This window comes from Ixodes scapularis, unplaced genomic scaffold (assembly GCF_016920785.2).
Source record: "Ixodes scapularis isolate PalLabHiFi unplaced genomic scaffold, ASM1692078v2 PGA_scaffold3__209_contigs__length_174095766, whole genome shotgun sequence".
Classification (NCBI taxonomy): Eukaryota; Metazoa; Arthropoda; class Arachnida; order Ixodida; family Ixodidae; genus Ixodes; species Ixodes scapularis.
This window is the reverse complement of record NW_024609868.1, coordinates 150,631,492-150,646,249: the sequence shown is the minus strand read 5'-3', so window position 1 is coordinate 150,646,249 and position 14,758 is coordinate 150,631,492.

The window sequence follows — 14,758 nt, the reverse complement described above, 5'->3', positions numbered from 1 at the left end:
ACCGTGAAGCCTCGGCGTAACACATCGGCATGACGCGTCGGCGAAGTCGTAAACGTAACGCGTCGGCGTAACACATCGTCGTGACGCGTCGGCGTCGCCGTATTCGTAACGCGTCGGCGCAACGCATCGACGTGACGCGTCGGCGTCGCCGTAACCGTAACGCGTAGGCGTAACGCATCGGCGTGACCCGTCGCCATCGCCGTTGGGATAATTACGCGGTGCATGATGTGAAACGTCCTATAATGCACCGCGCGGGAGGGAGAAGGGGGAGGTGGAGTAGGAGAAAGAGGGAGGAGGAGGAGGAGGAAGAAGGGGGGGGGAGGCGAAAAGCACGGCAGGAGTACATGAGGAGGGAGGAGGAGAGGGTACGGATGAGGAGGAGGGGCATTCCGTCCCCTCCGTACCCTCCTCCCCTACTCCTTAAGAGCTGCGCTCTGATTCGGCATTACAGGGAGTTGTAAACGTCTTTCATTTTTTAGTTACTCACGAGCAAACATATAACCTATTCACCAATATATGTCTACGTTTGCCACTACCTTTCTTCGAGAGTTTCAAAGTAGAACTGTCAAAGAGAACAGGAGACTTGTTAAGGAGGCTTTTATTTAGTCATTAAACCACTTTGGGTGCCCAGGATATGCGTTGCGTCTAGCTTCCTGCAGTCCTGGTTTTCTGCTAAGCACATAAAGCTTCTAAGAAAAAAAGAAACGCCTTTTCAGATTCGCAAAGTCGACAGGGTTTTCAGTTGCTTGAATCAGATATCACGAATGTGCCTCACAATATAAGTAGCAGGTAAAATCCTCCAAATATAAGTATTTCGATTTCGATCTCCAAAATCAACTCATACCAGAACCTCAAATGTTCTGGTTAGGAATTCGACTTCCCCAGGACAGCTTGCCTTCCACGTTTGTTGATCCCAACGGGAATGGTCTAACCGGATTAGAAACATGTAAAAATATGAAACATGTTTTCTGTAAGGGTTTCGCAGGCGAAGGATTCCCTTTACTTTTGCCCGTTTTATCTCATAAAGTTGCTTATGTATTGTATAAATTCGAATTTTTACCAGCCGGCATTCAAAAACAAACAGATGATGGTGGCGTAGATAGTGACGTCGCGATGCCATGGCAATGCTCAAGCCGGTCATCCGCGCGTCTTTCACGTTCCGAAGGACGTATTTCGTGTCGTCTGCTCTCCCTATTTCCCCCCGACGCCTTCCCCAACGGAGCGGTTCCTTGAAACTGGGCGACTGTTTCCCTTTTTATATGACAAGACAAAGCCAGCCTACCTAGATAAGGACGCTAAGAACAACAGCTAGGAAATTATAGGAAAGGAATTCGGAATTACAAGTGAGTTTCTCCGTGGCACTTGTTGCATGCGGTCTGTGTTGTGACGGGTGTCGTGTTGACTTGGTCACACTTTCGAAAGTAGCCTTCATCTCTGGCGCGCCGCCGCGGCAGCAAAGCACTGACCTGTCCTTTGGTGTTTCGGTAGAACCAACTCAGCCGGACCCAAAACCTGCGCCTCCTCCCCTTCAGAGCGCGGCGACGTCGCAAGATCAACGAGCAGGCTAGGATAATCACATTCACGTTGATCACCAGATCATCATGGACTCCTACCATGTAAGCAGCGAGTGCGGAACGGAAGAATCTAACGATGAGCAGACGACGAAAGAGCGAGAAATCTGGCGGGAGGCGTGATCGCGGGATCCAGTGCTGTCACGTGACGCCCGCAAAACGGAGGTCAATGTGGACTCCTCGCGTTGGCGGACGGCGGTGCCGCCCGGCGGCGCAGTTACTCTAGTGTGGCCAGGCCTTAATGCAACGCGCGGGTCTCACTCGTAACCCGCGCGTTGCATCATGGGACGTTCTCATAATGACGTCAAACGTGACGTCACGTGTGACGTCACGAGGGTCATGAAGGTCCAGTGCGTGGCATTATGGGAAACGTCCCATGATAACATCACACGTGACGTCACGCGTGACGTCACGAAGGTCACTCGTGAAGATCACGACGAAGGCCACGACCTTCACACGTGAAGGTCACGACCTTCACGAGGCCTTCACGAGTGACGGCACGAGGGGAAAGGAGGGAGGGGAAGACGAGGGGACTGGGAGGAGGGGAGGAGGAAAAGAAGAGGAGGAGGGAGGAGAGGAAGGAAGGGGAGGGGGAAAGGAGGAGGGTGCAGGAGTGGGTATGGAGTTGGAAAAAGGGACATACCCTCCTCTCCGTACCCTCCCCTCCTCCTCCTCAAAAGCTGCGCTCTAATTCGCCATTACAGGGAGTTGTTAACGTCTTTCATTTTTTTAATTAACTACTGACATTCGTCAATGTTTGCATGTCAGGACAGATATTCATTCCATTTTCATAGATTTTTCTAAAGCCTTCAATAAAGTTCCCCAATGTCGATTCATTCAAAAACTTTACTCCTGTCATGTTGAGAGAGACAATATAGGTCGAATCAATTCTAACATCTAGAACAGCATATGTTCTTCTTAACGACGATTCTTCTTCAACCATGCAAGTAAGATCCGGTGTACCGCGGGAAACCATGCTGGGGCCGTTGTTGTTTCTGATTTATGATAACATTTGTTTCTCTGCATTAGTGCGACTATAAGATTGCTTGCCGATGATTGTTTTGTGTACTCTAGTAAAACATTGTAGCACTTTGCAATATGGCCTAATCCAGATCGCATCTTGGTGCCAAAAATGGCAGATGGAGATTAACGTTGAACGATAACTCCATGGCTTTTACTACTAAACGTGTTCCGACTACATATAATTACACTCATTACAGCAACAACATAGAGCAAGTGATGCACTATAAATACCTCGGGGCTTTTCTTAGCAGTAGCCTTTCATGAAATATCATGTTAATCACATCACAGCAAGAAAACTCGGTTTTCTCCGACGTTCCCTCGCACCTAATAAAAACTAATCTATCAGCCTATACCGCCTTGATACGACCCCTTTTGGAATATGCTTCAGCCATTTGGAACCCTTCCTAAGCATTCTTAGAAAAAGAAATTGGAGTATATTCAAAATAGGGCAACTCGTCTCATTTTTGCGAAATTGGAACTGCTCAGTAAGTGTGACGTCTTTGAAATCCGTCCTTTAGCTTCCCCTTTTAACAGACTGCAGAACAATAAGCAGGCTGAAATTCCTTCAAAGTCTGTTCTATCACTCTTCGTCTCGTAAACCGATCTACTGTAAACCTGCCTCTTTGATTTCTCGCCGAATTAGCAACTCCATAAAACTGCACCTTGACATTCCCAGAACTAATCTTTACAAGTTCTCGCTTTTTCAGCTTAATAATAATGAGTGGAACAAACTGCCCAAAGCCATTGTCCCAATAATTGACCCCCAGAAATTCGCCGATAATGTAGCAGTTCCTCTCCATCTGTGATAAGTCTCTTCTTTTCTTTGAACACTCGTGGGTCTTAAGGGAAGTCAATAAATGAAATGAAATGAAAACGGACCACGGTGCATGAACACGTGAGCCGGCTCGGCTCGTGAGGCCCAAGAATAATGCGCGAGTAGCGGAGAGGCGAATTTGAAAAGGACACGGTTGAAATCAGCAGGCGTTCCAATGTCCTCGCTGTATCTCCTAACTCAGCCCCTCAACGACAGTGTATGGAATACCATGAAAAGCCAGGCTCGAAAACATTCTATCGATCGCGTAGCGGCGCAGGACACCACCCTTACGAACAGTCTGCAAACACCGTATTGACATTCGGTTTGATTTCTAGCCCATCGCGCAAATTGGAAACTGGAGACGAAACTTGTTAGATGTGTCGCCTCGCTGCGTGTTGTTAAAGTAAAAAAAAGAGGAAATCTTGATTTGATTATGCAAAATTTATTTGCTGCGACAAGAAAAAAAAAAGGCAGGAAAATGTTGCTGTTTGCTTTTTAAGAAAAAAGTAATAACTGGTGTGGACAAAAAAAAAAAAAAAACGTTTTCTCGTATGCGCATACATCATGATGCCGTCGCTACAATTTAAGAATCGCGGTGCATCGGCCCTCCTTGTGCTGGAAAGACCTTTTGTATATATATTTTTTTGTTTCTGGACATAGCGAGGGCTTGCTCGCGCCTCGCTATCAAGGAGTTTTCCGTTCAGATCCTACACCCGCCAACTTTTATATGGACGGGTGTACAAGCATGTTGTTGTGTGATCCTTACAGCGTGAGGCATGGTAAATACCTTGAATTCGCTGTCATACAGCACTGACAAACAAAAAACGAAACTTCAATATTAACGTTTATTCAGCGTGGGCTCAGTCTGCCTTTCATATATTGAGAGCGGGCGACACACATAGGGGATATTCAATTGACGCCAAACTTGGGTGCGCCTTAACAGCGCATGCTCTGAACGAGCTCACCTTAATAGGCTTCTAAGACCGGTAATCGTAATAATCTAAGAAACACGTTGCAGAAAAAAAAAAAAAGAATCTCCTGAAGGTTGTTTTTGGCGTGCGCTTGCTTAGCAGCCGCGCACACAACTATGTCCGCCCGCGGATACTCCCTATAGGGGGCGTGCCGTTTCGCCTTGGCAGCTGGTAGGCAGCACCACCATTTATGGTGCCCGGGACGGATCTCGTAGCGGTGTGTTTACCGCGTCCAAAAGGTGGCCCCTCGATTTCTTCCCGATGACGTCATACAACTGTCCTGCTGTCGCCGGCCGCGATCCTGGCTGATCCACAGTAGAGGTGGTGGGTGTTACACAGGCCTGTTCTGCTGCAGCTCGCTCTCCAGTGTGGCAGTCCTCGGAAGCTTCGGCAGGAGGAGTTGGGACGCCGTGACGACGGCGACAGTAGTGTACACAGTAAAAATTAATTTGTTTTCAAACAATCATGCGGCAATTCTTAATCCAAAGTAAATAGTAACGGGTAGCGTAATTCGATGGGAGATACCGTAAAATAATAACGACATCAGTTTACTCGTTAGTCATTTGGAATTCTAACCAGTACGTTAGTAAAAAAAATAACGCGTTTCCAGTAACGCCGTTACTTGCAACGCGTCCGTTCCATCACTGCACGCAACTAAGCGTCTCTGTTCCCTTCCGAAGTGTCATACGTAAAATTCGCATCACTTTGGATTGGCTCCGAGAGTCTGCATCGTCCGATGCGGCATTTCGTAAGATGAAACGGAATATAGTGTTTCATCTATTGCATGTTATCAGATCAATAAACACCTCGGGTGTCCCTCAGCTTGTTTGTGTAGAGGTGCGTACTTTTAAGAGTTGCGAAAAGTGCGTGTCAGTGAACCCGTTGAAGCGGTTAACGTGATATTTGGCGGGATGGCAGTACCGCTGTCACCTCCCTCCCCGGACCGGCTACCTCTATGACATTTCGACCTCCACAATCCTAACCAAAATAACAGTAGTCCTCTCCGTGGCCAACTGATTCCTAGAATTAAATTTGTGGAATGTAGAGCCCGTATAAAAATTTGGCTTATTCTTTTAAACTTTCCGTTCATTTTTGGTTACGCAACATTCTCAAATTCAAAAGGAGGAACCCGTGCAGTGCATTCTCCTAAGCGAGCAACTGCAATAAATTTGTCTGTCGAAGCATGCGTCACAGGCTCGTTATTCGAGTGTGCTTGGCCGACCCATTTTAAACGATTCTCATTTTGACTAACGAAACATTTGCCTCTGCACTCGGGTTGCCTTTTCAAGGGGGTGCCGCATGGAACGGATACACGTATCGAACAGGTACAAGTATCGAATAGCTCCTTTCGCTTATGCTAAAATGCGAGAACAGTTTCCTGTTTTTAAAGGAATAAAATGTTACAAATATGTTGTTTTTTTGTTCTTTTTTGGTTAAAAAGCGATTGATTTTGTGAACTCTTTCAATGTTAGGTTTCTCAATTGCGATGCCCATAGTTTTAGAACACACAAACACCAAGGCGTCCTCTGACTGATCCCAGGTTTCAGATTGGTTATCTGGTAAGGTGAAGAAAAGAAAGTTATTTCTACGAAATCTGTTTTAAGCATCATCTGCAGCTGTTTTAGTGCACGGATATTGTGAAGCATACTAATGACGTAGTCCACAAACGGCGGACTATACTTTGTTCAAAGCACGTTATCCTAACTTCTAGTCCCGTCATTTCAGATTAAACAGTCTTCTGCCACTGCTGCATGACTTAAAGTGATGTCACAATTGCAATTGCACCTTCTCAATTTGCATTACTCTCTCAAGCACTGGGGAGCATTAGCAAGATGCGGTCATAGTTCGCGATTCAAAATGCCCATTCGGGCCAGGGTTCTGTTCACCGTCCCACGACAAGAGGAAAAGCGCGCGTGAAAACATAATACGCGAAATGAGGTTCGAACTTCTACATTTAACACTACACTAGATTTTGCCAACATAAACATTAAAAAGGCACGACACCGCAAGAAGGCAAAGATTAGAACATATGAAGTAAGAAAAAATTGTTTAAATATCCTAACATAGGTTCCAAACATACGTGAATACTATGTTCGGCGCGGTGTGCAACTTCAAAGCGACAGCCTGTGAACGTCGTTTAAATACGCCCTCCACCGACGTTCCTCGCTGTCGGATACAATACAATACAATCTTTAATTAAAATTTAATTGAAATGTAAATCCCACATTAGCGAGCAGTGGCTTCTGCGTGCGACGCGACAGTATCCTATGCATTTGTTTAGAAGAGAATTACGCAACTTCCCTAAAGCGCGTCATCGCAAAATAAATGGAGTGTCTAGCTATAGAAAAGTACAGTTACAGTCTATTTCCCTAATTCATTGAGCAGCATTGCTGCATAAGATACGTTAGATTTTGGCACTCATTAATTGCGTCACGTCGTTAACCACAATTCAACTTATCGAAGCGAACAAAATTTCTAGGGGTATTTTTATTATTCTGTTCTAGTATCAACGTTTTTGATATTTGTTTTATATTAGGAGATTTGATCATGAGTAACTCTTCAGGGAATTGATTAAAAATCTTGGGTACATAACAACTTCTTGTGGCCTCTCCTTATTTGGTACAAATAAATGGTTCAATAAATTTGCCATTCGGTTTTTACGTTCTTCCTTTCGCTTTTTCTACTTGATGTTTATTGTTAAAAAATAGGGTTAATATAATATTGTTACAAAGAAGAAGGGGCACCTAAACGACCAGGACGGCTAGAGAATATAAAAATACGCTCTGAAGGAGTAACCACCATATCTGTATTTTGTATTTACTTCACAGTGTAGTAAATCATTTTCATTATAGCTGTAACATCTTGGTGGTGGTGGACACCATCCCTTACCTCTCCGCTGTCCACGCTGGACCTCCAGAGCCCCCAGCTTTTTTTCTTGGAAGCCGAGATCTCCACAGACGCCACATCTACAGAGAGTCAGCCGCCCGATCTAGCACCTCCCCGACCACTGGACGCCTCTACTAATACCTTTTCGATTGCGGACGGTGGTCCCCCACAAGACCCGCCCCAACAACCTTAGATGTTTTGTGGCACCACATTTATGAACACTGGTCAAACCGCTCAAGCCCTCCCTTTGTCCTTTCCAAAGATAGTGACCCAGGAAACTTCACTCGATAAGGTAAACAGGATGTTAAAGGATGGCTTCTCCTCTACGAGCGAATCAGTCAACATAATAGGTGGGATCCAACAATTATGCTTGCCAACGTTATGTTTTATCTCAAATACACTTCCCGCAAATGGTTCCTTACACATGAGGAAACAATGACATCATGGACATGTGCAGGGAGAAACTCCAGTATCTCTTTGGTAACCCAACTGGTCGCAAGCTGTACGCTAAGCGCAAGCTGGCTTTACTTGTGAAGTAACCCACGGAATCGTACATGATCTACTATAAGACATCACGTCCCTTTGCCAGAAAAGGGAACCCAACATGCCCGACTCGGAAAATCTCCCCCACCGCCTCAAAGGTATAGCAGACGACGCGCTTTAGCTACTCGTCTTCAGACTGCACAACAATGAAGGAAGCTGTCAAAGAGTGCCAACGCTTTGAAAAAGCGAAAGAACGACGAATCACAGTCAATTTTGATCGCCTCCTCAACTCAACACCAACATCCACAAGTGAAGACACCAGCCTTCAAGCTGACCACACAGCAAAGCTAATCCGAGAACTTGAAGCCATGTTCCTTGCTAACACTTTCACCGGACCTACTTAACATCAAGAAACCGTCCTCCCGGTTTCAGCGGTCCAAGCAATCATAAGACAAGCAATCAACCGGTTTCATGTTCCAACAGACCCCCCTGGACGTCGGCGTCCTTCCACACGGCTGCAATATGACTCCCCTGAGTCCCCTCCCCCCAACTCTTTTTCATAAAACCGTCGTTACCCCGCAGCATGGAGGATCCCTGACAACCGACCTATATGTTTTCAATGCAACGGCTTTTGACACATTGCACGCTACTGCCGCAACCAGGGGAACAACCGCCCACGTAGTACGTTCACATCGAACAGTTATCGGTCCTCGTTCGTTCACCAGTACTTCGCACCTACCGGCCCCAATCGTCAATATGGCGGACAGTTCACAACTCCTCCTCGATATAGCCCGTCGCCATCTTCACGTCGCCGCCAGTCATTGTCCTGTGCCTCCCGCTGCCCCATGTACCCGGCCATGTCCCCCGTCAATCGGAAAATTAAGCAAGCAGCTTCAGGCGTAGAAAAAAATGTGAGCAGCAGCAGAGGCTTTATTCGACGTTTCGAACAGGGCCTGCTCTTTTTCAAGTTAAGAGATAATACAAGTTGCACGATGTTTCAGAGATCGAAAGAGAGAGAGAGATAGGGACAGCAAGTAAGAAGACACACGTCGACACCAAAAACATGCCCACACACAGCGGGTCACGTTTGCAACAATACATATACATGCTAAAAAAAATTATAAAATTGTGTTCGCAGTGTTTAGGGAACGCCGACACATATGGTAAAAGGCGGCAATTCGCCCTTATCCCCACGCCCGCTTTAAAAAAAGACACAACAAAAAAACAAGTGTATAATCCGAACTACGCGGGTCGCTAGAAAAAAAAACAAAAAACACATAGACATTAGTGAAGGGATGAGCGAGCACCGAGCACCGGCGAGGAGACAGAGGCAGGAAGCCAGAAAACACTTCTCAACGTAACTGGACACGCCAGCGGCGTGGAGACACCGATCGCGCCCTGGAGGAAGCGTTAAGTTCGAGTAAGTTCGGCCCGTTAAAAAAAAAGTTAAATTAAAATCATGTAAAAAATATTTTTTTTTTATTTTTTTTTATCCTGTCCTCTCCCCCCTTTTCCACTTTCTTTTTGCGGCCTTACGCGACGGAATCGGGGTTTGCCTGAATCAACAAGAAGACTACAACCTATGAAGGTTTCCCTTTGCGTTGTTCATGCCAAGTGGAGCCAACGAACTAAATTTCGAAATGTAGTGTGACTCTTTATTTTGACGTGTTGTATCATTTTTAAAATTACTTTCCACGATGGCAATTTTTAGATGCACATTGATCTCATGGTATACGTCAGAGTCGAAGTGTTAAGCAACTGGTGTATTTTCCTTATTTGGTATGTCAGACTTGTGGCCATAAACTCGCTCCTTCATGAAATTTTTAGTTTCCCCCACATGTTGCATATTGCCGAGCGTGCAGTTAATAATATATATCACGTCAGGAGTTTTGCAGTAAATATGTTGTATAATATTAATGAAGAAAGCTCTTGCGCAGCTCGAAATACGATCAGTTTCCGAAATGAACGGGCAGAGCTGGCATGGGGTATTCCGACAAGGACGGCAGCCACCAGATGAATCGGGATTTTTTGTATAAGTTGGACAAAGCATTCTCCCCAGGCTTCGATGCCTGCGGAAAGTGTAAAAGGGGGATTAGGGAAATATCTCTTTAAGTCAGTCGTCGGCGTGCATGAGATTTAAATTCCTCTTCAGTATACAATTTATGCTTGATATGTTCGAATGGTAGTTTATAACCAATGGTACTCCTCATCCGTTAGAGCGGAGCTGTTGCGAATAAGGTGCTTTAGCATCAGTGTTTGCAAATCGTCTTGACAACGTTCACTGACGCCCCATAATCAATTTTTTATTACAGTCGACAATGTTACTACAACAGCCCTCGTCGATTCTGGTGCTGCTATTACTTTATAAAGTAACATTACTCTATTACTTTATAAAGTAAAATAATTTTAGACAGACGCTGACCTTTATTTCGCTTTACATGTCATGTTATAATCACTTTTATTCAACGCGTGACGTCATGTCATGTTCCACTTAAGCGTTCAGTTATATTTTTGAACGAAGTGAGTGCATGACACTCTACACTAAAAAAAAATAACTACCCTGGGTAGTCAAATGGCGCTTTGGAGGCTTTGGTTACCCCAAAAGGCGAGTTACTAGCATTTGGGCAAAGTGACGACCCCAAACCGCTGTGGAATGACCACTTTTCTGCAGGTGACGACGGGGGTGGTCACTTTCCAATGCGATATTCAACTGCAGCCAGTCGTAAATGATATTAGTAACTTAGGTAACAGGAAACACTATAAATTATATTCTTCCTTAGCTTTCGTGATCCTTTAAGATCCGCCAAGAGGACATCCGTTGTGCAATTCGCGTAAATTGGTGGAATAAACATTTTGTCAGTGCGGGCAGCAACACTTGTCTTGGCAGCTATGGACCGTGGTATGGTGTACTAGATGTTGGCATCATAACAACAACCAACGACGTGGGTGTTTGCCGAAATGAGGTGATCATATTTCGTTGCCGTATTTTATTGCAAAGAATATAAAAAAAAATGGAGTTGTATATCATCTTATCCTGTTGAACCATTGAACGCTGAGGCCGAGGATCGGCAGGGTAAACATGCTCATAGGTATGTGACTGTGCCGCCCATACTATTTTCATCAATATCGGACTGGTTGAATTTCTGAGCTACACCCGTCGTGGTTGTGATCTCCTGGCTGTACATACGTAGTGCGCGAACTTTCCAATTCAGTAGCAGGTTGAAATTCAGTGGCAGCGTAGTAATTGGCTTTTACTAGATTGTTGCGTCGTCACGGGCGCTAATTGTGCGTTTACAAGCGCCAGCGCGAGCCCGAACTTGCGCCTCTTTCCCGGCTTGCGTTCTTCAGTTTTCATCTTCTGCTCTATAATTATTAAACCTAAGCCTAAAAGTCAATCACCTCTGCCTCGTCCCCCGTCAGGGCATCCCATAGCGCTGCCGCTCTACAGGTCCTTCCTGGATGTCTCCTGCTGCCAAGTAGCAGCCGGATCGTCGAACCACCACCATCGTCGCCTCTCCACCAGATGATCACTACATTTTGGTGCGTGAGCTACTACTATATTTCGGCGCTTCAGCTACCGCTATATTTTGGTGCGTCGCCCGAGCCTATCGCCCCATGCCGAATTTTCGTCTGTTTAATTCTTTTTCTGGGCAGAAAATGAGCCCCTGGCGGTTTTTCACAACGTTCTTGCGTTCGTGCCCGTTCAGTTTTTTCAGGGCAGTATATAAGCTTCTGAGGTTCTTTGCAGTGTTCCAACACTTGTGTTTTTTCAGTTCTTTCAGGACAGTATATAAGTCCCTGATGTTCTTCACATTGTTCCAACGCTCGTGATGTTTCAGCTTACCAGTCTGCCCTGCAAGACGTGGCCTTTCAAACCTTCTGATCTTTTCCCCTTGGCCAGTCGCTCTGCTGTACCCGGTTTTAGACTTTACGAAATTTCATTGCATTGAGATGAGAGATGATACCCTATACTCCGTTCACCCCTTACCTGAGACAGAGCCATATATGTAGAAAGTTTGGCCATTCGTAGCGATGTATAGGAGAAAAATGAGGAGGCGCCAATGGCCAAAAGCGGGCTGGGCGTGTTCCAGGGCATCTTCACAAATTGGAATGTGGCCGATCAGAAGCCGGAAATACTAACCTGGCGGTTGTTGCGAGAAACAAACTTAATAAGTGCATCGGAGTAACTCTTGGTGACTGAAAATATGGTGCACGTGATGTTTCAATCACGGTCATCCAAAATTATGGTGGAAGAGTGCGACTAGCGGAATGATCGAAATAATCCGTACGCCAAGCGCCGAGGGCCGGAATCTACCGCCCGAGCGGTCAGACTCTTTCTGCGCAAAACAGAGTTGAGCGGCACATTTGTTTCTTACATCTTTCTGCATGATCATGATCTAAACATCACGTGGACCCTATTCTCAAGCATGAAGGGTCACTACACTTCACACTTATGCACTTATTAAAACCATATACGAACACATGCCTATGATTAAAACAGTTTCTCACTAGTACCACTAGGGATTCTTTTAGGCTTCTGGTTGGCCAAGAGAGAATGTAAAGCCCACTTTTTGCTTCTGGTGCACTCCCTGGCTCTGCCCACGCCTCCCATTGACCAAACTCTCTTCATACACGGCTCCGAGTTGAGACTGCAGTGGAAACTGCGTGCCCGCCGAACCGATCAGCCGCCTCCCTTTCATCGCCTGACCCAGTCCTTGGTGTGTGGTGATGAGCGGGAGCGTGATCACGTGGCGAAAGAGGGGTGTATGACTGGTCCATTGAGGACGTAGCTTTCACCGCAGTCTCAGCTTAGGGATGAGCGGAATATAGTCAGCGCGCAAGATGGCCACCTAGCTCCGGCCTCCCAAGAAGTTGGTGTTAACAAGATGACCTCTGTCTTCATTTACCTCCTCGCTCGAAACCCTCTGCCTAAGAATTAGCGTGCACCAGCACGCGCCATGAAACTTCATCGACGGCTGCCCGTACGCGGAGGAGCTGGCATCTCCTCCATTCAAGAAGGGTGCTTTCGGTGAATCGCAGTGCTGTGAAATTAATTGTTCCTCTTTCGGTTTTTCTTTAAAAAAAACCGCTTTTATCATAAATACCTGTGACCTCCACAGCAGCCGTTATGACATTTTCCTCTGACTGCAGCTATCTCAATAATGACTAACTTTCCACGGATATAAAGTTATTTCGATATCATTTCTCATTGACTACTTGTCTGTATTGGAAGATAAGTGTCGTGTTCTGGGTATTTTTATTTTGTAGTCGCCCTATAGCTAATGTTAAAAAAATATTAAGAATGGACGAGCTGTAGCTTTTCGTTCTGCTTGAATGGGGTACGGAAGCGAAATTTTAGCGAGTATTTCTTTGTGTAGACATGGTCTGCCTCATAACAGCAGCTCACAAACAGCAGTGTTTCGTCTGTAAATGCAAGAAAAGCAATGTTAAAACAAATAATACAATTTCATGATACCACCTGATAGTCGAGGTCTGAGCTTTGTCGAAATGCTCACGTCACGGGCCCATCAGGAGCTACGCCACGATGTGGCGTGTCCGATGGAGGCGTGCGGGAGAGAGCGGCACTTGGCGCATCTCTCAGGTCTAGTACACCGTACCTTGGACATTCCCACTTAGCAGTATTGTAACGCGCTGACGATGAAGCAGGCGCCACTTAGTGACGACAATCGTAATTACGATTGTCGATTGTCACAGGCCCATACGAGGCCCTTGGCTTCGTATGGGCCCGTGACGTTGCGAGCGTGACGTCACGGGCAAATATCCCGAGATGCGTCGTGCCAACTCGATGACTGATTTTGAAGCGCTCGGCCGAATCTGTCGGTTGGAACAAAATATATAGCCATCTGCTGAAAATACACGCGTGTGATTATCATTTATGCATATCATGGATCATATTTCGCTCATTTTGAAGTGTTCCGGGGATATTTCATGTTTTGATTTTGTATCCCTTAACGTCTTTCTTGGGGTTTTGTTTGAAAAAAAAATAAGGAAATGAGAATCTGATAATTAGCTTTTGCTACTTTGTTACGTCGTCACAGACACTATTTGTACTATTATGAATGTTAAAAAAATATTAAGAATGGACGAGCTGTAGCTTTTCGTTCTGCTTGAATGGGGTACGGAAGCGAAATTTTAGCGAGTATTTCTTTGTGTAGACATGGTCTGCCTCATAACAGCAGCTCACAAACAGCAGTGTTTCGTCTGTAAATGCAAGAAAAGCAATGTTAAAACAAATAATACAATTTCATGATACCACCTGATAGTTGAGGTCTGAGCTTTGTTGAAATGCTCACGTCACGGGCCCATCAGGAGCTACGCCACGATGTGGCGTGTCCGATGGAGGCGTGCGGGAGAGAGCGGCACTTGGCGCATCTCTCAGGTCTAGTACACCGTACCTTGGACATTCCCACTTAGCAGTATTGTAACGCGCTGACGATGAAGCAGGCGCCACTTAGTGACGACAATCGTAATTACGATTGTCGATTGTCACAGGCCCATACGAGGCCCTTGGCTTCGTATGGGCCCGTGACGTTGCGAGCGTGACGTCACGGGCAAATATCCCGAGATGCGTCGTGCCAACTCGATGACTGATTTTGAAGCGCTCGGCCGAATCTGTCGGTTGGAACAAAATATATAGCCATCTGCTGAAAATACACGCGTGTGATTATCATTTATGCATATCATGGATCATATTTCGCTCATTTTGAAGTGTTCCGGGGATATTTCATGTTTTGATTTTGTATCCCTTAACGTCTTTCTTGGGGTTTTGTTTGAAAAAAAAATAAGGAAATGAGAATCTGATAATTAGCTTTTGCTACTTTGTTACGTCGTCACAGACACTATTTGTACTATTATGAGTGCAAGCTTGAGCCCGAGCTTGCGCCTCTTTTGCCATTTTTATTCTTCAGTTCTGATGTTCTCCTCCATAATTAATTAAACCTAAACCTAAACGTCAATCACCTCTACTTTGTCGCCGGCAGGGTTCGCGC